Consider the following 24,653-nt stretch of genomic DNA (forward strand, 5'->3'; position numbering starts at 1 on the left):
ATCAAGCTTACATGTTTTTTACTGCTTATATTTAAAAAATTTACAGATCAAATATTTGCATTTTAAAATATACTTGCTACCAAGTACATAAATAAATCTTGCTATAGTGTTAGACATTTTTACTTCTTAGAAACACATAGTTGCCTTCGTAAAAGGAATTTAGTGGAAGAATACTGTAAATACTTACTCTGGTATCTTCATGTTAGAAAGCATTAAATCCTTCACTGATATTAAACTTGTAATATCGTTTTGGGGCTCAGTTATTCAGGCAACAATCATTTATTAATTGACTGCCATGCATCAGAAGCTCAGCTCAGCACTGATATCCACAAGGGACCAGAATGGCGATCTTGCCTTCCAGGGTTTCACATTGCAGAAAAATGTGTAGATAGATAAAGATATCACAGTGCTGCATGGCATCAGAGGCATATTAAAAAAAGAACTACAGGAGAAGTTGATTCAATTTATACTCAGTTGCACATAGATGCAGATATGTGCCTTATTTTCAGACTGTCTAAGCTTCAAGTTTTACATGATTACCTCTTATAAGAATTTTTAAACCACTAATCTGCTGTTTACTTCTTCTTTACTGTCACTTCTTCAGCTTATTAGTATCTTTGCTGATTGACTGCCTGTACTATTTACCACTCAGACAAAACAAAGGGAAGGACATTTGAAGCTGCTTCTTCGAACACATTTTCAAATGCTCATACCCCCTACTCCACCTATTCCACTGCATGACAAATGGCAGCGTGAGCCAGTGTGGTGGCTACGTCCAGTTACTGGGGAGGCTGAGGTAGGAGAATTCAGCCTGAGCAACACAGTGAGACCTTGTAAAAAAAAAAAAAAAAAGAAAGAAAAAAAAAGACAGTCTAATTATCAAGATGAAAGTAAAAAATAGCCATTTTCATATTCTTGCTTTATTCTGTATTAGACTAAATGCCACAGCCCATTTCCAGCTCCTTAATGGGAAACAGGGAAGTAGGGCAACTTTCTCATGTTTATATTAAAACAAGTAATATATTCACTTGGCTTAACATTGTTTTAAGGTACAAAACATTTCAAAATATTTAAAAGCTACAAAGTACATGACCCCAGCTGACAGTTGCTATCCCAAGAGACAAGTCTTCCGGAGATATTTACTGATTATACAAGTAAATGTTATTCTTTTATCCCTTCATTTTCTCCCCCTTCCTTCCCTTCTTCCTTTTTCTCTCCATTCATTCCTCCCTCCTTCCTTTGATTGATTTCCTTTTTTCTTTCCCTTCCCTCCTTTCTTATTTTCCCTTCCTTCCTTCCTTCCTCCCTCCCTGCTTGCCTTCTTCCCTCCTTCCCTCCCTCCCTCTCTTAAACGTACTATACTATACTCAGTTCTTTCCTTTGACATTTTTCATTTACCAATATGAAATTTTTTCACACTAATAAGTGATGCATTTTGCCATTTTTTGCAGCTGTATGCTATTTCTTTAAATAGATATATCAGAATATATTTTGTATTTTTCACTTATGAGTAATCTTGAACATATGTTATTTCAATATTGTAAGTATACTTATACTTAGGGCAAATTCTCAAAGGTGAAAATACTATGTCGAAGGATATTTCCAATTAGAACTATAATAGGTGTTACCAAACAACCAAAGATTTTGTACTGGCTCCAGTTGAAGAGTGTCTCGACACTCTAGTGAAAATATCAGACAATGACAATATCAGAATGATTTCTATAGTAACAGGAATATCTGGTTCTTAGCTAATTTGCCATATTTCAGGTTTCAGGTTTTGGTCTCTTTGCAGACATGATCAAAAGTTATCTGCTGAGTACAAAAGTAGAATGGAATAACAATAATGATTTAATCTTAAAGACACATAATGTGTAGATAGAAATTTTGATTCTTCTCCACCTCTGTCTTCTCTCATCTTCTCCATCATTTTGGCCACTGATGTTCAAAGGAAATCTGTCTTTAATATAGTTCCTTAACTCTAGGATTTGGATAATCTTTTTGCATGCTTTTATGAGCTGGAATTACAGACAGCAACACAATTCAGCCTCTTGCTGTGGAAACCACAAACTTCTAAAGGGCATTTTGCCTGGACATCACTTCATAGAGAATAAGCTCTGTCCCTTGGGCAACTTTAAGACTGCCTGCACGACTTGTTGCATCATGTGACCTTTGGCAGTAAACTTAAATTTAAACCAGAGACAAAACAGGGTATTTCACCTCTTAATAATGGAAATCCCTCCAATTTCTGTGAAAGCTCTCTTCCTATTATACTTCTCACTCCAGTTTATCATCTAAGCACTCCTGGTTTGACATCTTGTGAAAAGGGTCAACTTTTCTCAGAGGATCATTCAACATGGGCCAGGTGGCCCAGAGAGGATTAGTTCTCACTTTAAGAAAGAAGGTGGAGGGAAAGAATATTGGTTGGCTCCTTGTCTTAAAAAGTCTACCTGATAGACATGGGTCATAGGAACCTGCCCGTTTACTTTGTGGAACTCTTCATGATTCAAGAGAATCCCCACATTAAGATGGGTTTGTGGTGTTGGGTGGTGTGGTGGGATATAATGTATTATGGGATGAAATGTTGTCCAATATTTTCATGAGTTGTCTTGAAAGAGTGGGGGGAACAAATGAGTTTATGAACTAAACAGATCATTGTATCTTCTGTTACTTTGACATGAGAATTTCCTCAGCAAGAGAATCCAGTCTCTGAAGATCATTCAGCAACATCCTTATGCCTCTAACATGGTGGTACACTCAATGAATCATTGAGGAGTGAAATCAGAACATGAGTTTTCACACTGCTTTTCCTAGAACACTGTTTTGTTTCTTTGGGGAAGTCAGGAAAGATCTCTTTCAAAGAGACAGCTAATCTGGAAGCACTAAAACAACAAAATGGCTAGAAAAGCCAAGTTGTGCTAAATAAAAAGATGACACTGCGTGATAGCGCATTGCCTAGCCAATGTTTTATTAGCAAGATCTTGCAGCAACTTTGACTTTGGGAAGATGAGATGAGAGTCAGCTTAGGCCTTGAGTCCCATGTGTAATTGAAAAGCCAAGGAAAAAACAGTCAAAGGCTGGTGGAACCATAATAAGGGCTGAAGACCACCATCATTGATCAGTGTTGAGCTATGCAGAGAAAAAGGGAAGGTGAGTAATTAATATAATCATAAAAACCATTGTAAACGATAGACTAAAAAGGAAAAAGTCACTCCTGGCAGGTTGTGGTGGCTCACCCCTGTAATGTCAGCACTTTAGGAGGCTGAGGTGGGAGGATCACTTGAGGCCAAGAGTTTGAGACCAGCCTGGGCAACATAGCAAGACCCTATATCTACAAAAAATAAAGTCACTTTGAAAAACAGTAGAAACGAAAATGGTGGGAAAACACAAAGACAAAGGAGTAATGACTTTGAAACATTCCATCAAGGAGAAAGAATAGAAGGAAGTGCCTGTGATTTGACCAGGTAGTGAGACTAATGAGGGGCTAAAAGCACAAAAGAAACTGTGAAGATGTGAGAGACTGGTGTTTAAAAAAGTTTTTTTTTTAAAAACCAAGCAGTGAGCTAGCTGCTTTGGTATGAACTTTCTAAAGAGTAAAAGAATAAATAGAAGAATATGGGGCTTTACTGTAAACCAGATCTCAGGATCTCACAGGCCAGTGTCTTCGCAGTACTGAAAATTCCACAGCCTCCCTGGAAGCTCTTGCTGTCAGCAGAAGCTTGTAGCTGGCTATGTTAAACACAAACAACAGCAACAACAAACAACGGAGGCTGCTGGCCCTGAGAAAGAGGATGCGCAATGTTTACCCTGGAGGAGAAACATTTTGCCACCCCACAAGATGTGGCGCAATTCCCCTCCCTTTCTTCTTGGGCGAAGCAGGGGAGTGACTGAGTTTTATCTCATGTTCCTTTTCTTATGAGGGATACGGGCTTCCATGCTGCTCAGGCTGACTTCTCATGTAAGAGGGGCTGAATCTGAGTCATTAGAAAACCACATATGGTTTCACTTCCAATGACATCTGGAAAGCAAGGGGTCAAATAGCATCATAGAGATGTCCTGGTGAAAACAGGGACTGAGCTAATGCTGTTCTCTTTGGGAGATTAGTAGGGAGTGAAATGTGGATGGAATTTTAGTGAAGAATTAGAATAATGTTTCTTTTCCTTTACTCGCCTTCTCAAATTACCCTGAAAAGGAGAGGTAAGGACAGAGAAAAATAAGGAAGAACAGCAGAAGGAACTACTTGAGGGATCACAAGAATTTAAATACAATCATAACCCTCCAAAAAGAACTGAAAGTTTTTCAACCTCATTTAAGTACTCACCTTGTGTCTCAGCACTGAGCGGATTCTCATTGACATTTTATATTTAAAGAATTTAGAAATAATTTCTATACATTTTGCTAAAATTTGTTTCTCAAGGCATAATAATATTCATTAAATTTAACACGATCAGATAACATAAAGCTTGCCACATTTAAACAAATAAAAATATTGTTGGTAATAAAGAAAGTGTATTCTTGTTATAATAGAAACAATTATGACCAATTCATACCCTTCCCAGAATTGGCACCGAGAAACGTGATGGCACAATAGACAGATGAGGCAGAACACGTTCCCTCTCCCTCCCTAAACACAGAACAAGTTCCCTCAAGTCTAATCCCCCCAGCAAGGGATCCCACAGTTTTTCATTAATACAATACAAAAACATATGGTTAAGAAATAAAAAGAATATAAAGAAATAAGTAGAAGAGCTACAGAATTCAAGGAAAGCACATTCCCTAGTTATACCCACATCTAACTGCCTCAGAAATTTCAATGAACATCAGATGTGATTTTCAAGATGCATTTTGCTTTAATAAATATGAGCGAAATGCAGAGACTTCTCGATGGGGTAGTAACTCTATTTTCTTTCCTTGTATTGAGTTATAATTGTATAGGGTTGTTGTGAGGATTAAAATGGGATATTTGTAAACTGTTGAAGAACTATATAAATTTGTATTTCCAAATTATGAAAACTAATTCTTGCTGTTCAGGAAGTGTAGATATGGTTATAGAAGAAAGGAAAAGATAGATTTTTTGGCCTAAGCGTGTATCACTCCAAAGATAAATTTGAAAGTTGATTTTGGAGGAAAAAAATCCTGACATTAGCCTTTTAACAAAAAATCATTCTTTTTTTTCTAAAAGTAAATTCCAGAGAAAAGTAATCCAGTACTGATTTCTATGTGTGTGTCTTACAGTGGAATACAACATATGGGAAGAAATGCCCTGCCCAAAAGGTTCTAATTTTCTTAGAAAGCCCTGAGATCAGGATGAAAGATTGAAAAGAGGGAGAAAAGAAGGGGGGATGAAAGAAAAGTAAGGGAGGAGAGGGAAGGAACAAAGGAGGAAAGAAAGCCACAATAAGACCCAACAAGCAAACGTCTTTTAGCTTCTTAAGAGTAACTTGCTGTTATCCTGCATGTACACACTGCAGCCCAGCGCCACGATTTGGGCGTTAGCTAGTTTTTTAATCTGAGGCTTTGACTTCCTTTCATCTTCCTGAATCTGATCTAGTTCATCTTTAGAAAGTGCTTAAGGGACTGAGGAGCGCAAAGACTCACTCTAAAGAAGATTAAGGTAAATAACAGGTTGGGAAAGGGTTTTTTTTTCTTCCTTTTGAGTTCAGGCCTTTGAGAATATTTTCACACTTATTTCTATTTAAAGCCAAATATAAATCTTTTACAGGAGTTGAAAGTCGGAATCATTATATCAGCAGGAAAGAGTATCCACTCCACATTCAACTACATGTGACGGCAGGATAGTGAGAGTAAAAATGTTAGCAAAATCCCAACCCTGTTCTGCCAAAGTGAGCAGTCATCCCTTCCATTAACACATAATTTACTGAGCACCTACTATGTGCTGTGCATTCACTGTTCCAGGCCTTGGAGATATAGCAGGAAACAAAACAGATGAAAATTTCTGCTCTCAAGAACTTGACATTCTTGGAGTAAAAGGTAATGAACTGGAGATGCTCTAAAACATCATTAATTTGTCAAATATTTGCTTTAAATGCTCTCATATATATGCATATTGAGTAAGTCTAAGAGTAAGACAAGATTTTTTGAAATTCTAGAAGCAGGAAATAAATGTTTTAAAGATCCTTGACCATTTAAGAAAGTTGGAATACATACAAAATATAAGTTTTAGTAATTTTAAAGCAAATCTAAAATGATTTTTTTTAGTTTGAAGAACAAAAGTAGGTTATATAAAATGTGATTTTTTTTCCAGAAATTTTTAATTTTTGGTAATCAGGTGCCATATAAGCAAGGAAGAAAAATATTTTTCCAACCTATTTCACGGGAGATGTGGGAATTGGAGGGAAAGTTTTTAAAAACATTTCTCCCCAACTTTTCTAATTTCATTTCTGTTGTGCTCTCATAAAGCCCAGCCCAGTGTCCTGTCTTTTACAGATTTTCAACGAATATATGTTGCACAATTATTTTGTCAGTGTGAGGCAAATTCTTGATATAGAAAACACCTCAAATGTATTATAGAGCAAAATATTTTATTAGTTTATGAGACTGATGTACTGCCTACTGTGCTAAGAAGGCACCATTATTTTATTAGTTTAAAGCTAAAAAATAACCATATGATTACATGGTTTACCTTTCATACCTTTTTAACCTCAAAAACACAAGTTTTCTTTTTGGAAATGGGTAGAACTTGCCTTCTATTGTTCAAAATTTATTGGAAATGATGACATTGCTTTATTTTTTAACCTATTAAAAAGATAGTTTTTATAAAATTGCTTCATTATTTTCTAACTCTAGAATTTCCATATTATTAAGTTACTTACAATATGACTAGCCCTTACTTAGCATACTTGGAGAAATCAATGGTTTGCTTCATCCATAGGTACAGGACAGAAAGATAATGCTATGGCAGGCGCAATGAGAGTCTGGGCAGATCCCAAACCAAGGAGTAAACATAGTTGCAGAGGAGCTGTGATCAGGGCATTGGGTTTATTTTGTGGTCCAGGAGGTGGAGAGTTAGAGGTCAGCCAAAGTTGATTACTAGGAGCCAAGCAGGGTAAGTGCCAGAGACGTGACAGGGAGATGGAGTGGAAAATCTGCAACCTGTGACACTAACCCAGGAATTGAAGGCAGGAACGTGGGAAGCCCAGTAAGACAGACAGCTCTTGTTCAGTCTAGCAATGCAATTTTAAAGACCTGGCCATGTACTTCTACGCATCGTTTTAAAGGCACTGCCAAACACCCACCTAACTGCTAGAATTAATGGATTTTAGTTTGGGGAGAAAGTAGACATTTTTCCAAAGAATTACCAGTGTGTTCAATGAGATCAATGACTGTATTTGTATTAGTTATCCATTGTTGTATAACAACCCAAAACTTAGCAGCTTAAAAGAGCAAATATTTATTATCTTACCATTTCTGTGGGCTAGGAACCCAAGCATAACTTACCTGGGTGTCTCTGGCTCATGATATTTTAACAAGGTTGCAATCGAAGTGTCAGCTGGGGCTGCAGTCATCTCAAGTAGGAGAGTAGGAGAAGACCCACTTCCAAGAACACTAGCCTGGCTGTTGGTAGGCCTCTTTGCAGCCTGTTGGCCAATGATCTCAGATCCTTGCCACATGGGTCTTTCAGCAGGGCCGCTCACAATATGGCATCCAGGCCTCCCTCAGAGTAAGCTAGAGAATGAAAAAGAGCGAGAGAGAATGGGCAAGATAGAAGTCATAGTCTTTCTGACCTCATCTAAGAAGTGATATCCCATCCCATCCCTCTTGCCCTCTTCCATGTGTCACAACCCAGTGGCCATGTGCAGCCCACACTCAAGCAGAGGGGATTATACCAGAGTGTAGATGTTAGAAAGTGAGAGCCATTGGGAGTCAACTTAGAGCCTGCCTTCTACAGCACTCCACAAATAATTCTGTATCATTAGGTATTTTAGAACTTGAATAGACAACAGATGATCATGTAAGAAACAGGTGTTCACCTGCCTTAAGGTGAGAACTGCCATTATCTTAAAGTTTTTTCACACCTATGACTATGTTCTCTGAAATGAAATGGGTTCTTTCTATAGTTTTCATCAATTCTGTGTAACACACAGTGATATTTCAACCATTATCTCATCTATTGTCATATAAGGGCCAAAGTCTGGCTACCCTTTCCCTAAGCCGTGAACAGTAGTTAAGAGAAAGACTGCCAAGATTTGATCCTAGTTTTTTACTTACTAGCTGCTTGATGTTGTTGCCTCAATTTTCTCTTCTGAAAAGTGGAAGCAATAGTTGTACCTCACTCATAGTGTTGTAAGGATTAAATTAACTGTCTAGTACAGTCCCAGGTAAATGTTATACGATCAGTAAGAGTGAGCTAACTAAAGAAATTTGACCTGTCTTTTATTGACAACTTTTTTGGGAAAAGGAAGTTCATCTTTTTCATATGGTTTCCCATATGTCAGCCATATAGATATTTTTTGTTTCCCGACTTCCTAAGATCTTCATCAAATTAGTCATGCCGTTAGTGGCATAAAACTCTCCAACAGCTAAGCACAGTGGCAAGACAATAAAATGTATGTGAGTTTAGACCCAGCCAAAGAGATTGAGACTTCAATTTGCTATTTCATATTCTATGGCTATATCAAGTCCTTCACTCTTTTATAATATATTTATATTTCAGACATTATTTAAAGGTATTTGTCTTTTCACTCTCCATGAAACAGCTAGAATTCAAAATAGAAAAATTCCTTTGATGTCTTCTTAGTTCATCCTTTATAGCCTTTGATTTTTTAAATTAAAAAATTATGCTTATTCTAGGAAAATGAGAGAGTTGAGATAAGTAAAAAAGAGAGAAAAAGAAAAAGAAAGACATATGGATTATCTCAATGTTAGTGATCTCTTAGTTGATTTTTAGAGCTTTGGATTTTTAATTTTTAAAAAAATTTATACTTATTTTAGAAAAATAAAGAACATAGATAAGTAAAAATACAGAAAGAAAAACAAAGGAATATTCGCTGATAACCTTAATATCTATAGGAAGCCATGACTAACTTGGGTCTGTCTTTCTAGGTATTTTTCTATGCATATATAAAAAATATAATAACAAGAAAAGGCCTGTTGGCTCATGCCTATAATCCTAGCACTTTGGGAGGCTGAGGCAGAAGGATTGTTTGACCCTAGGAGTATAAGACCAACTCTGGCAACACAGTGAGACCCTATCTCTACAAATAAAAATAAAAATAAAATGTAATAATAACATAAACATAATATTGTAATCTGTCTTTTTTTTTTTTTTTCCCCTCCAAAGCATATTGTGGGTAAGTTGATTTACTCTAAATGGAAGTAAACCAACAGGGAACAAAAGCTGTTTAGAATATGAAAGAGAAGAGAATGGATTGAGTCTGAGAGCAGAGAGATATGGAGATAATAAGGCCGGAGAAGAGAAGAGGAGAGAAGCAAAGGGAGGGAGTTCATTTTGTTAGCAGGGAATGCTGGGTTTAACTCTTCTTTCCCCGAAATGTGCAGACACTAGAAAACAGCTTGCTTTTGACCCTGGGTGGAAGAGATCCCTCCAACATGGAGATAGTGGCAGGTTTTCTTCATGTTCACATTGTATGAATTTGGTGACTACTCTTTGGGTATAGAAGGTGGTCCTTGAGAAAACATTCTGTTGAACACCCAACACACATACTTGCAGAACTCATTTTCATAAAGATCTCATATATGCCTCTTTAGGGGACTGAACTGAAAAAAACCAATGCCCACTAAAAAATATCTTTTCCTTCCAAAAATATCACCCTCAAACTGAAATCCATATAATCATCTAATATGACATTTTGTCTAACCTGGATGAAAGTACCAGTCTCACCCACTTTTGAACTTGAACATAGTAACAAACTTTCTAGTATTTTTAAAAAATAATCTAATACCCATATTTGGCATTTAAAAAGTGTATCTCAATAATTAGTTGCTTCTCTATTAAAGAAGGAAATTTAGTCTTAACTCTTTGAATAATAATTTCTGTTTTCCTTTTATAAGGGAAAGTTCCTTCCTACTTTCCTGTAGGCCAGTGATGCATTGTTCAATTTATTGAGAAGTCATTGAACTGAGACTCCTTAGCTGGTCCTGAGCTATCAGTCTTTCTCTCCCTTTCACTTTCTGCTGGTCTAAAAGAAATACATGTCTTCCTCTTTTATACGTATTTTTCTACTTTTTAGAATTCATACCCTTCAATTTATCTGATTATTGAATTTATTGGCATAGAATTGTTTATAATATTTCCTCATTATTATTTTAATGTTGATAGAATATGTACTAAAGTCTCATTATTCTAGAAGTTAGTAATTGCTGGGGATTTTTCCTGCTTTATCTTAGCCAATCTAATTACTTTACCAATATATTATAAATCACTACAAAAAATTGGCTTTTGGTGTCTTTGGTTTTCTCTATTATTTGTCTGTTTGCTATTTCACTGACATTTATTCTTGTCTTTACTATATCTTTCCTATGCTTATTTGCATTTCATTTCATTCTTTTTTAACTTCCTAAGGTAAAAACATATATTATTGACTTTAAACCTTTTTTCCTAATAAGAATATTTAGAGTTATAAATTTTTCTCTAAAGCACTGCTGTGTCTACAATTCCCACATTTTGATATATTGTATTATCATTCAGCTCTAAATACACATTTGTTTGTTTTCTTTGAGATTTCTTATTTGATCTATAGGTGATATAGAAGTTTGTTGTGTAATTTCCAAATCTTTGAAGATTTCCAGATATATGTTTCTTATTCACTTCTAAAGTAGCGTTGTTTTATTCAAAGCGGATTTAGAACTGTTTCAATTATTTAATATTTATTGAGATATTTTATAGCTTAACAAGTGCTCTATCTCTGTGAATGTCTCGTGTGCACTTAAACATAATATTTATTCTACCGTTGCTGGATGTAGAATTCTACAAATGTCAATTTGATTGAGTTTGTTGTCAGTATTGTTCAAATCTTCAATGTCTTTATTAATTTATGCCATTTTTAAAAAAATCATTTACTGAGACTGGAGTATGAAAACCTTTAAGGACAATTGTGGATTTGTCTGTTTCTCCCTTCAGCTCTGCCATTCTTTGCTACATATATTTTGAAGTTCTGTTTTTAGGTGAATACCCATTTATGATTGCTGTCTCCTCTTGATGAATTGATCTGTTTAAAACTGTGAAATGTTTCCCTTGATCAATAGTTTCATTCTGAAGTCTACTTTGATCTTAATATAGACACAACTACTTTTCCTATTCTTATCTTTTAATTTTTATTTTTATTAACTATTTCTTAATTGACAAGTAAAAATTGTATATATTTATGGTATGCAACATAACGTTTTGGTATATGTATACATTGGGGAATATTAAGTTATTTAACATGTACATTACATCACATGCCACTTTTCTTGGTGTGAACACTTAAAATCTACTCTATTAAATAGGCAACTTTCAAATCGACAATATATCATTAACTATAGTCATCATGATGTGCAATAGATCTCTTGAACATGTTCCTCCTGTCCAACTGAAATTTTGTGTCTTTGACTGACATCTCCCCAGTGAACCATGCCTTGGCCTCTAGTAACCACCATTTAACTCTCTGTTTCTATGAGTTTGACACTTTTACACTCCACATATAAGTGAGATCATATGGTATTTGTCATTCTGTGTCTGTCTTGTTTCACCTAACATAATATACTCCAGGTTCATTCCTGCTGTTGCAAATGGTTTCCTACTTTTTAAAAGATGAATAGTTACTCCATTGTGCATATATACATTTTCTTTATTCATCCAGTAATGGACACTAAGGTTGATTTTATATTTTGGCTACTGTGAATAATGTTTCAATGAACATAGGATAGGCACAACTTTTTTTAAAATTAATGTTTGTATGACATATATTTTACCACCCTTAATTTTAAACTATTCTTGTCTTTACATCTAATGTATGTCTCTTTTAAGCAACTTATAGTTGGGCCTTGGTCTTAAACGAATCTGGGGAAATTTATCTTTGATTTATCTCATTTATATATAATGCAATAATTGATACATTGTTTATAAATATGCTACCTTGTAATTTTTTATTTGTTTCAGATTCTCTATAGTCTCTTCCCCTTTTTTTCTTTTTTTTTTTTGGATTAATTGAGTATATGTTAGTATTTTATTTCATCTCATCCACTGGCTTCTGGTTTATTATGATACTTTTTTGTTTTTGTTTTCTTTTGTTTGTTTGTTTGTTTGATTATTTATACTTTAAGTTCTGGGGTACATGTGCAGAATGTGCAGGTTTGTTACATAGGTATACACTTGCCATGGTGTTTTGCTGCACCCATCAACCTGTCACCTACATTAGGTATTTCTCCTAATGTTATCCCTTCCCTAGCCCCCCACCCACCAACAGGCCCCAGTGTGTGATGTTCCCTTCACTATGTCCCTGTGTTCTCATTGTTCCACTCCCACTTATGAGTGAGAACATGCAGTGTTTGTTTTTCTGTTCTTGTGTTAGTTTGCTGAGAATGATGGTTTCCAGCTTCATCCATGTCCCTGCAAAGGACACAAACTCATCCTTCTTTACGGCTGCATAATATTCCATGGTGTATATGTGTCACATTTTCTTCATCCAATCTATTATTGATGGACTTTTGGGTTGGTTCCAAGTCTTTGCTATTGTGAATAGTGCTGGAATAAACATATGTGTGCATGTGTCTTTACAGTAGAAAGATTTATAATCCTTTGGGTATATACCCAGTAATGGGATTGCTGGGTCAAATGGTATTTCTAGTTCTAGATCCTTGAGTAACTGCGACACTGTCTTCCACAATGGTTGAACTAACTTACACTCCCACCAACAGTGTAAAAGCATTCCTGTTGCTCCACATCCTCTCCAGCGTCTGTTGTTTCCTGATTTTTTAATGATCGCCATTCTAACTGGCGTGAGATGGTATCATATTGTGGTTTTGATTTTCATTTCTCTAATGACCAGTGATGATGAGCATTTTTCGTATGTCTGTCGGCTGCATAAATGTCTTATTTTGAGAAGTGTCTGTTCATATCCTTTGTCCACTTTTTGATGGGGTTGTTTTTTTCCTATAAATTTGTTTAAGCTCTTTGTAGATTCTGAATATTAGCCCTTTGTCAGACGGATAGATTGCAAAAAGTTTCTCCCATTCTGTAGGTTGCCTCTTCACTCTGATGATAGCTTCTTTTGCTGTGCAGAAGCTCTTTAGTTTAATTAGATCCCATTTGTCAATTTTGGCTTTTGTTGCCATGCTTTTGGTGTTTTAGACATGAAGTCTTTGCCCATGCCCATGTCCTGAATGGTATTGTCCAGGTTTTCTTCTAAGATTTTAATGGTCTATTTTGTTGATCTTTTCAAAAAAAACAGCTGCTGGATTCACTGATTTTTTTGAAGGATTTTTCATGTCTCTGTCTCCTTCAGTTCTGCTCTGATCTTAGTTATTTCTTGTCTTCTGCTAGATTTGTTTCCATTTTCTTAGTAGTTGCTTTAGGATTTACAACATGAATTTTTAATCTATCAGAGTCTACCCTCAGTATTATACTAATTTATGTATATGGTAAGAATCTTCCAGTAGTATACTTCCATTTTCTCCCTTCCTATTTTTGTATTATTGTTTGCTATGTATATTTTAAACACCATGATATTTTGTTATTTCTGCTTTAAAGAATCAATTAATTTTTGAAGAAATTACAATATGAAAAAAATTTTAGATTTACCTGTATACTAAACCATATCTGGCACTCTTTATTCTTTTGTGTAGAATCAAGTTTCCGTATATCATTATCCTTCAAACTGAAGACCTTCTTTATACACTTCTTGTAGCTGACGTCTCCTGGCAATGAATTCTCTCAGATCTGGTTAGTCTGATAATCTCTTTATTTCAACTTCATTTTTGGTAGATATTTTAACTGGTTACAGAATATTAGATTCACAGTCTTTTTGTTTATTTAAGAAAAAATGGTAATTCATTATTCTATTTCCATTATTTCTGAGGAGAAAGCATTATTATTATTATTATCATTATCATCACTATTAGTCATTGTTATTATCATTCTCCTGTAGGTGATGTATGTTTTTCTGTCTGCTTTTAAGATTATGTACTTGGGGACAATCATGGGCTCACTTCATTTTTGCCTTCTCTGCCAAAGTTCACTGTGCTGCCTGCTATTAAAGATCTGAATTGGTGATTTCATACAATTTTACCCAGGTGAATAGTCATTTATGTCTTAGCACAAGTTTAGCTAGTACTAGTCCCAATAGCATGACTGAGCAGAAGGCTGATAGGATAGATTTTAAACAGCAAACCAATAAGGAGTTTTCTAGGAATAGAGAGTTCCCAGCTTGGATTTTTTTCTTTTTCCTTTTCCTTAAGTACTAAGTCATTGATGATTTTAAAGCAAGGTTTGACTTACTTGGTGATATTATTTAGAATGTTTTGACTAATTATTGTAGCAAGACTATATTGAGATGAGGGGAAAAAGGAGACTTGCTGACCCACTAGGATGTTTTCAATTGTGCGGGTGGGATATAGTAAATACCTACACTAACATGAAGGTGCAGAGAAGAGAGAGGAGGGAGAATGAAAGAGATCCCATAGACATGGATGAGGCAAAAACACCCCAACCTGGAGAAGCTGAAGGGCATGAATTCTGACAAAAAGTAGGTAAATGCATAGGAAGAAGGAATACATTTATTTTAGGCCAGAAGAAAGTGAAAAGGAGAAGACTGAAAGCTCAGGGCCAACTGACGGATGTCATTTTGAGTCACTTAATAAATTAAACAATGAATCATTGGACTAGAGAGAAGGAAGAAGGGCACTTGGGGTAAAAGGAGAATAGGAATCATTTTTCTAATAGTAAAGATTACCTTTCTTACTTTAATGAAGAAACAACTGATTATTAAGGTTAAAATATAAAAGCAAAAAAGGTACCTTTGTATAATCCTTATACCATCAAAGAGGCAGAAGATCTCATAATAACTGGATGAGGAAAACCTTACTTATAGTCAGATCTTCACCAGTGATATATAGCAAAACCTCTCATGACATCGGGCATCTAGGCAACACTGCATCATGTCATTGCAGCTTGCTTATTTTTCTGCTGAAACATGTAAGTATAAGTTTGATTTTATAATTCTATTCTGTTTCTCAAATGGTTTCTGAAGGATTTTTATGAACGAGGCAGTTTCTAAAAGAAGCCAGTGTCTGGATGATAAAGGAAAGCTCAAAGGTGGCCTTTTCTGCAAATCTAGCTGGCAGATACATTTCAATCACTGGGTCACTGTATTCCCAAATTCCTAGTGGAATTAATGAAATCGAAAGCTGGGGAGCACATTACACCTCTCATTCAAGCCCCTCACTTTACAGACAATGGATCAATTAAACCATGGGTCGTTGGCCTAGAGAGAAGTAGGAAGGATACTGCTTTCTACTTCTCTCTAGGCCAATGATCCATGGTTTAATTGATACATTATTTGTAGAGAGAAGAGGAAGACAGGGTCATAGCTTCTCTCAGCTCAGAGATGTTACGTGATTGGTACAAGGTCACATAGCTATTTCTAGTAGACCCTTGATTAAAAATCACATCACATATCTACTGTTTATTAAGCATCCTGTGCCCAGTATTATGCTACATGCTTTGGTGTCACAATAAGTTCCACTGAAAAAATGTATCAGAGAGGTTAGGTAAATTGGCAAGGTGACCAACTAGTAAACGGCAGAGATGAGATTTGCTTCAAAGCCTGTCTGACTCCCCAGCCTACGCTCTTATCCAATACCCCACAGAGTTTTTCCCCATTCGTACCATACTTCTTGCCCAGTGTCCCACTGGTAACAATGAAAGCCAGAACTGACAGTCTTATCAAAACTTGATGGAGAGATTTGTAGAAAAACAAATGGGCAAGACCATTGAAACAGCTCACACTATTGTGCCTCAGATTCTGACACCAGGAAATCCAATGCTGGGGAAGAAAATGTAGGTTTTTCTCATTGGTGACCCCGCTGAAACCCTATACTTCCTCTTTCTCAGGCCACACTGCCTTGAAGAATTATGCATCTGGGCCGCTCACAGCATCCAATCTAAATTTTTTCCTACTCATAAATGGATTCCCATAAGATTGGTGTTTTTTCCAACTGAGGATCATGACCCATTAGTGTACCAAGAAATCAATTCAGTGGGTCATGACTAACACATTTTTAATTAAATAAAATACACTACATTCTTTCCTTTATCATGGACCCCCAGTAGTAATATTTTAGGCTTGAAAGGGATTTTTCTTTATCGTATTGGGTGGCCTTGGGTAGAGGTGGTTTCTTTTAATTTTGATTTCTCTTGAATTAACATTCATTCCATACTTAGTTTACTGGAATCAGCCTAAATCCTGACCAAAAAAACTCCCTTGCAGAGGCTCTTTAAAAGAAGAGACACTGTTTCCTTATGATCTGTTTATATAATAATTAAACCAGGGTGCTGCTGTAGTCTTTCCATCTTTCTCCTTGCCTAGGGCCTAGAATCTATAGACTTCTCAGGTTAATTGCACCCAATCTAATTCCTGCCTCCTCCGTGCAAGTTAGAGCCTAAGTGTCTCCTCAGAGTCTGGAGGACTCTTTGAAGCTTCAGCTGCCTCCAGAGCACGGGGCTGAGAGGCTGAGAATCAGCTGGAATGCAAGTGTTAGTCCCACTCCCTCCCCAAATGAAAAACCACATTGAAATATTTGTCCTCTGTGCTTTGTTCCTAAAACAAACAATATTTAGCCAAGTATGGTATAAAGGGTGACCATTTGCCACAACTGATAAATAAACTGGTAACCACAATGATGAGGGAGAAGTGGGGGTATTTTGTGGTTTTAGGGGGAATTGAAAGCTCTCTTTCAGTGGTGACAGGCCACAAAATATGAACATCATCAAAACAAGGAAATATATCTTTTTCTTAGAACAGAAGCTTTCTTGGCTGCAGTGGGGAGGCATGTTTTTATTTTTAGGAGATTGTTCTTTAACAGGTAAAAGACATTGTGGAATCATTTTTCTGACATGGAGATTAAGGGTAGAGGTACAGCTCAAATTTCATTTTTCCTGTTTTGTTTTTTTTTTTAATTAAAACCATTTTATTTTTAAAAATCACACTTGGGGTCCTAATAAAAATTGAAAAATTAGTAAGATGGCTGGATTTTGCCTGTCAAAGCAAATTTAATGGGACAAAATTTAAAAACAGGGTATTCAGTGATGCCATGTGTTCAGGTAAATTTAAAATTTCATCTGTGTATAATAATTCAAGATAATTTTTTAAACCTTTGTCTTTTCTATAATTATAATGCAAATCTTTTCTATTTACGTAATCTTTTGGTTTGAAGAAGATTTGATGAAATGTGCCCTATTTAGATTAGGGACATACAAACTAATGCTAAAAAATTATATCAAATAATTTTTTACAGCATCTATTAGTCAGGGGTATATCTAAATTTACATTTATTTTTCTAAAAGATAAAAATAAAATTTTGGCAATAGAATTGTATTGGTCCATTTTCATGTTGCTGATAAAGATATACCCAAGACTGGGAAATTTACAAAAGGAAGAGGTTTCATTGAACTAGCAGTTCCACCTGGCTGGGGAGGCCTCAGAATCATGGCAGAAGGCAAGGAGGAGCAAGTCACATCTTGGATGGTGGCAGACAAAGAGAGAACTTGTGCAGTCAAACTCCCGTTGTTGTTGTTGTTGTTGTTGTTTAAGCCATCAGATCTCGAGAGACTTACTATCACGAGAACAGCACGAGAAAGACCCACTCCCATAATTCAATCACTTCCCACCAGGTTCCTCCCAAGACATGTAAGAATTGTGGGAGTTACAATTCAAGATGAAATTTGGGTGAGGACACAGTCAAACCATATTAAGAATCTATTTTTGTCTCTTATTTGTAGATACCAGATGTGTTTAAAGAGATAAAGGTAGTAGGGAGAAAATAACTTTTAAAATTCTATTTACATTAAAAACTTTGTGAATCATCTGTACTTGAAATGTGGCTATGAACTATTTGTGACTGTGGTAATATATAGCAGCATAATTATCCAAAATGAACTTTCTTAAGGCTAGAATCCACCTCCAGTGGCATCTATAATACCCATAACTTAAAGCAGCTCTGAATTTTTTTCTAGATGTACAATGTTCAAGATTCGAGGAGGACCTTCCTAATTCTAGGACTTAGTAGAAAAGTCAGTGTTCACTTTTCCATATATTCCCTTAACAATTTTATAAACTTATGTAATTCCTCCTTTTAGTTATTTTTATTTAATAGATTTAAACATGTCATACTTTTTCCATTTATATAAATGTATTTATAAGATTTTTGTTTATATCTTTGAGTCATTTTATACATATAATGTAGCTGACGTACATTTATGATCATTTGGATATAAAGTATCTTGAAACTTTATAATAAGTATTTACTCATATCAATAAAATTGATAAAGATGTAATTTTAACTGCTGCATATTTCATCATATGGATCTGCTATAGTTTATTTAACCACTCTGCTTTGTTATAAAAGGGTTAGTTGTTTCTAGCCATTTGTTATTTTAAATAGTGCTGTGATTAATTTATTTGTTCAGGAATGTTTTACCTTCTCTTTTACTAATTTCTTAGAATGAATTTCAGACAGTGAAAATACTATTCAAAGATATTTTCCCTATTGGTTTAGGTTGTCTCTTTCAGTGTATGTTAGGTTCTTATATATTACAGTCAACACCAGGCCTATGTATTTTATTACATCAGTTTATCTATTGATTTTAGCACCATACTAAATTTTTATATAAAGTTTTAATACTTTGTAAAGTAAGTTCTTCCCTAGCTACTCTTTTTCAGACTTTTAAAAACTTTTTGTCCCCAAATATTCTTGACTAAGTTTGTCTCTTTATTCTTTGAAATGAAGTTTAGAAAAATTTTAATGTTATAAATTTATACCTTGTGAATTTTTATTGGACTTGGACAAATGTAAAAATAACTTTGGGAAGAATTAACATATTTCATGTTTCATTTTCCATGACATATGGTATATTTCTCCATATAGTAAAACCTTCTTTTATATCTCAGTAAATATTTGTTTTCTTAGCGTAGAACTCAGACATTTCTTGACAAAGTATTACTAGATCTTTTTACAGTTAAATTGTTAGATTTTTATTAGACCTAATATTTTTATTATGCCTTATAACTGCTTCTTACAAGCACATTTTATTAATTATTAGCTTATCTTGGATTTTGTCAAAAGAAAATCATATTATATACAAATTACATTATTCATTCAATGACAAATAAGTATCTACTATGTGTCAGCCAAACTTAATAAGCACTGAGAATACAGTACTGAAGAAATCAAAAAATGAAAAACAACAAAAAGACCCAAAACAGATTATAGAGGTTATAGTTTCAGCAGGAAAGAAGAACAATAAACCAAATTTTACAAAAATAATGTATAAACTAGGATAAACGGTACTTAAAGCAAAGCAAGAACAATTGAGCAGAGAAGAGGCATATAAAATAACAAGAGTGGGTGCTGAAATTTTTGGAGTAGAGAGCCTCACTAAAAAAACTTCTGAGTAAAGAAGTCAGAGCAAACCTGAAACAGAACAGTCATAAATAAAATATTTTTAATGTAACGAAAGATCAGATTTTGGAGGTTCTTATGGATCGTATTTGGAGTTTTTACTTGGAGTGATTTGGGGAGATGTTGGATAATTTTCAGCATAAAAGTGGCATGAGATGCCTTAGATTCTGTGATTCTGACTGTGTTAAGACCAGATTTAAAAGGACAGAAGCAAGACTAGTTGGGAAGTGGAGTAGAAGTTGTAGTCACCCCATCCCTATAGCCTTGGTTCACCTTGAGACACCTGTAGACAATCCCCACATATATTAACTGCTTCCTTTTTGTCTGCCTGAAAAGCAGTGAGCACGAAAGTGCCAGGGATGTATGCCTAGAATTGACCCTTACCAAATTGGGAAGAGACCTGGTGCCAAAGACTCCAGTTTTCCTCAGTGAGACAATTCTGAGGTGTGTTCTATATAGTCTATTAGAGGATACCCTGTAGAACTAGCCTTCAGTGTCAAACAGCATAACTCACTCATCCATGCAGGCTTCATTGGCTTTTCCTATTACACTCTCCCACTACCCTACCATGCTTCCTGGGATTACTCTCTTAGAGTCAGGTTTTGGAGGAACCCAACTACCGCAGAGACTGTTGTAATAATCTAGGCAAGGCAGAATAAATAATACCTAGGACCAACGCATACTCTTAAAATGGTGATAATTGATTTAATGCTGGATACACTATAAGGAAGACCTGAAAGAATTTGCCAATGTATTCAGTGTTAAATGAGAGAGAAAAAGGGGAATTGGGATGACTCCAAGATTTTTGGTCTGAGCAATTGGAAGGACATAGTGTCCATTAACTTAAATGGGAAAGAGTACAGTTCATCTGGAAGAGATTTAGTATATGGTGAGAGCTAGGAGTCATTTTTACAATATGAGCATATAGTTGATTCAATGTCATTTATGAAAAAGAACCTCCTTTATACAATACAATGATACTTTTGTCAAAAATCAAGTGACCATATATATGTGAATATTTGTCTGTATTTCATGTTCTATTTCATTAACCTGTCTATTCTTACACAAATATCTGATCATCTCAATTTCTGTAAATTATAAGTCATAATATTTGGCAATGCAATTCTTGCAACTCTGTTAATCTGGAAGATTACTTTTTGTTTCCTTTTTTTTTTTTTTTGAGACGGAGTCTTGGCCTGTGGTCCAAGCTGGAGCACAGTGGTGCAATCTCGGTTCACAGCAACCTCTGGCTCCCAGGTTCAAGCAATTATCATGCCTCAGCCTCCCAAGTAGCTGAGATTACAGGCATGTGCAACCACACCCGGCTAATTTTTGTATGTTTATGGAGAGGAGTTTTGCCATGTTGACCAGGCTGGTCTCGAACTCCTGACCTCAAGTGATCAGCCTGCCTTGGCCTCCCAGAGTGCTGGGATTACAGATGTGCTCCACTGCACCTGGCTAAAGACTACTTTTTATAGCATTATAAGTCTTGCAACTTTATAATAAATCTTAACATTCATCATACAATTCCTCCAACACTCTTCATCTTGAATAGATTTTCGTATTCAATAGTGCAATTCCTTGAACTCTGTTCTTCAAGTCCCATTCAATTTTGTTAAACGTTAGAAACATCTTATCTCTTTATATACACATATAATGTTGATATTTTTAGAATGCTGATCAATTTGGGAGGAATGTAGATCGATTTAAATTAATAAATTGATAATTGATTTAAGTTGATAAATGTATATCAGCTTGAGAAAGAACTAACATCTTTACAATATTGAGCTTCCTACTCAAGAGAATTTTTTAATATGGGAAAATAATGGCATATTTCCATACTTATTACACTAGTAAACAGGAAAAAGTAATGATACAAGGAAAGAATTATTGGAGCAATATTTCAGAGTGAGAAAGGGCAGATGAGATCTAATACCTAAGTGGCAGGATCCACCTTAGCTAGGAACATGGCCAGTTCATCAACAATAATAGAAAAGAAGAAAGAGTAAATAGTCACATATGGAAGTAGTTTGGTAAAGTGTTGGTGATGGGATCTCATGAGCATTCTCTTTTGACTTCTTCAGTTCAGCGAAATAGCCTGAAAATGACATGGAAAGGAGGTATTAAAGATTTAAGCAAGAGCAGAACTTATAAATAATCATCTAGAAAAGTGGGAAAGTGAATGAAATTGGTAAATATATAAAAATTTTGGGGCAGCTTTAAACTACCACTGGAGATTAGTGAGCAAAAATTTTAATTAAGAACAGTCATCACAGCTGTATGCTTTTCTCCCATGGTTTTTAACTTCAGGACAGGAGATGGCAGAGAGTAAACCAGCAAAGTTGTCTTCATTCCAATATTATTACTTTCGTGATTATTTCCTCTCTTATTGCATAGGCTGCAAATCCAAGAACACAAAAAAATGACAATGGTTAGGGTAACTATCCTTAAGTTATTCTGGTTTTTAATGAGAATGCCCATAATAGTGCATCATTAAGTACAAAGATGGCTGCTAGTTTAAGGTAGCTAGTTTGTTACCTCTTAAAAGTTTTTTTTTTCTAAAAGTTGCCAGTGAAATGTGTCCTCTTTCCCTATGTCTTTTGGATGAATTGCCATTAATTTTAGTTATTTTTTTCTTTCTCTTGGTATTAAAATCTTCCATAGATTGAATATTTTTTACTTTCCTTTGGTTCTTCTCTAGCTCTATCATGTCTTTTGTCAGGTGTATCAGTAAGACATCATAATCTAGTATGAATTCACCTAGGTTTTGTGCAAGGAAAGGGATAACATATATATGGGTGGTGACAGTGTGTTTCTGTATCTCATTCACACCAGACAATGTTGCTCAGTCTTTTGTGGTCATGGAAGGATGTTGAGAACAGTCTGCAATAATCATGCCAGTTGTTAGCATACAGTTTCTTTGGTAGCTCAGAGACAATAATCATAATTAAATTAAAAATGTTTTTTCTCTAAAATATATTATCTTACAATGACTCACACTGATTATTTTTTGCTGTATTTCTATAAATTACGTACTTTTATTAAATATTTCTCATGATTTTTCTCCTCCAATGTGGACTTTTATTTCCAAGAAGAGCCTAATTTACCAACTTGGTGCACTAGATTCCTCATTCTATAACAATTAATAAGGATCAGAGAAGGTCTGAATACTGATTCCTAATGAATACACATTTTGCACATTTTGTCCAGAAATGAAACTGTTTATACCTATACCTTTCTTCTGCTTATAATCTAATTCCTAGTTCAAAACAAATAGTTTACCCAATTCCAGTACAAGACATAAATAAATGTCAAAATTTGAACGATTACATCCAGGCTGTGACAGTTTCTATCAGTGACCATAGTGAATGATATTAAAGGGTGGTCAAAGCAAAGCACTGCTGGAGTGGGAGGCTCACCTGCACTCAGGAGACAGATGAACTATTGTGTCAGTCTTTAGAGGAAGATGCTATGACTGAGGAGGGAACCACAGATGTGAATGGGGATGGAGAGAGTAGGGGTGAAAGTTAATGCCATTAAAAACTGAGATTGGGAACAGGTAATCAATTTAAACTGAGAAACTAATGGGAAAAGAATGAGAAAATAAGATGGGTCCAGGAATCAAAGAACAGATAAGGGAACACTGATAATTAAATTTATTTGTCAAATAAGAATCACAGCCAGTTGATACAGGGTCCATGAAAAATACAGAAGTCAAATTTGTCAGAAGAACCACAAAGATTAGGATCTTCCTCATAAATTGTGTCTAATGCTGGTCCACAGGGCAAGGTATCTGAAATTCTAGCTGATCTTCACGTGGTTTACAAAACCAGTTAATAAACCAGGGCTGATTTTGCTCATCAGCCCATGAATGTAAGTACGGGTTCTTTCCTGCTTCTAACAGTTTACCTAAATATTGCCATTTCTAACTACTAAGTTTTTCTTCCAGAGATAAGCAGCGGCTTTTATCTCTAAAATGGTCTTTCTCTCAATCATAAGCCATCTAACCGAACAGATGTTATCAGTTGCCATTCCCCCCAACTCCATTATTCACTGAACTAGGAAGAAAAAATCTAATGGGGAATGTGAAAAGTAAAGTTCTTCCCCATGCTCCATTCATAGAATGCATTATTTTTATAAACAATGAAAGCAAATTTCCCACCCTAGCTACAAGTATTTCAATAAGCAAACTTTTTTCCCTGTCATTTTACAGTCTTTTTGGTGCAGGCCGTAGTATGTCACAGACCAGCGGCATTCTTATGGCAGACCCCTGTTTAACACACACTACCTTCAGCTGTCAACTTGTCCACACAGAGATCCAGGCATTCCTTGCTCCCATTCCAGTCTAGGTGTTAATCAGCGCTCTCTCCTTATTGAAGTGCAAGCTTGGAGAAAGCATCAATCCTAAACATCAGTCCTAACCCCATTCACGTGAGATGTGGAATGAGTTGGTGGGTTTGACACTCATTATGGCTTTCTGTCACCCAGTCCATGACATCCTGTAGAATCCAAACAGTAAATCCACCTCAACATGTGCATGTGCTACACAAAAGTCAACACATACACGAATTCTCAGGTAGATGTGATGTTTCACATTTTTTAACTTGATAAAACACTTGTAAAGATAATTGTATAAACGTGTAGAAATAATTGGGCATCAGTCTTGCTAAAGCTGCTGGAATTTCAGGGAAATACATCATTTTTATTACTATATTTCCAAAAAGAATTAATGTATTTTTAAAACATACTTACACTGTAGTTTCACTGTTTTAACACAGCAATAGAAAGGTCTCATGGAAAACAAATGTAATCCAGTGTTGATAGTAAAAATAAGGAATCAAAGAACAGATAAGGGAACACTGAAAATTAAATTTATTCATCAAATGAGAATCAAAGCCAGTTGATACAGGGCCCATGAAAAAATACAGAAGTCAAATTTTCAGAAAAACCAGAAAGATTGAGATCTTCCTCATGGATGGTGTCTAATACTGGTTCAGAGGGCATCTTCTCGTCTGTAT

At 35.4% G+C, this 24,653-nt stretch overlaps 1 long non-coding RNA gene across 1 annotated transcript in view; it reads right to left on the reverse strand.

Annotated features, from left to right (window-relative positions):
- Positions 1-21,418: 21,418 nt before the first annotated feature.
- The window catches only part of LOC139363125 (uncharacterized), a 41,856-nt gene continuing 38,621 nt past the window's right edge, over positions 21,419-24,653 (reverse strand). The window contains exon 3 of the long non-coding RNA XR_011623039.1: positions 21,419-21,733. This is a non-coding gene — a long non-coding RNA (uncharacterized lncRNA). The remainder of the gene's footprint in view (positions 21,734-24,653) is intronic.

The sequence above is a fragment of the Macaca nemestrina genome, chromosome 5, assembly GCF_043159975.1.
Source record: "Macaca nemestrina isolate mMacNem1 chromosome 5, mMacNem.hap1, whole genome shotgun sequence".
NCBI lineage: Eukaryota > Metazoa > Chordata > Mammalia > Primates > Cercopithecidae > Macaca > Macaca nemestrina.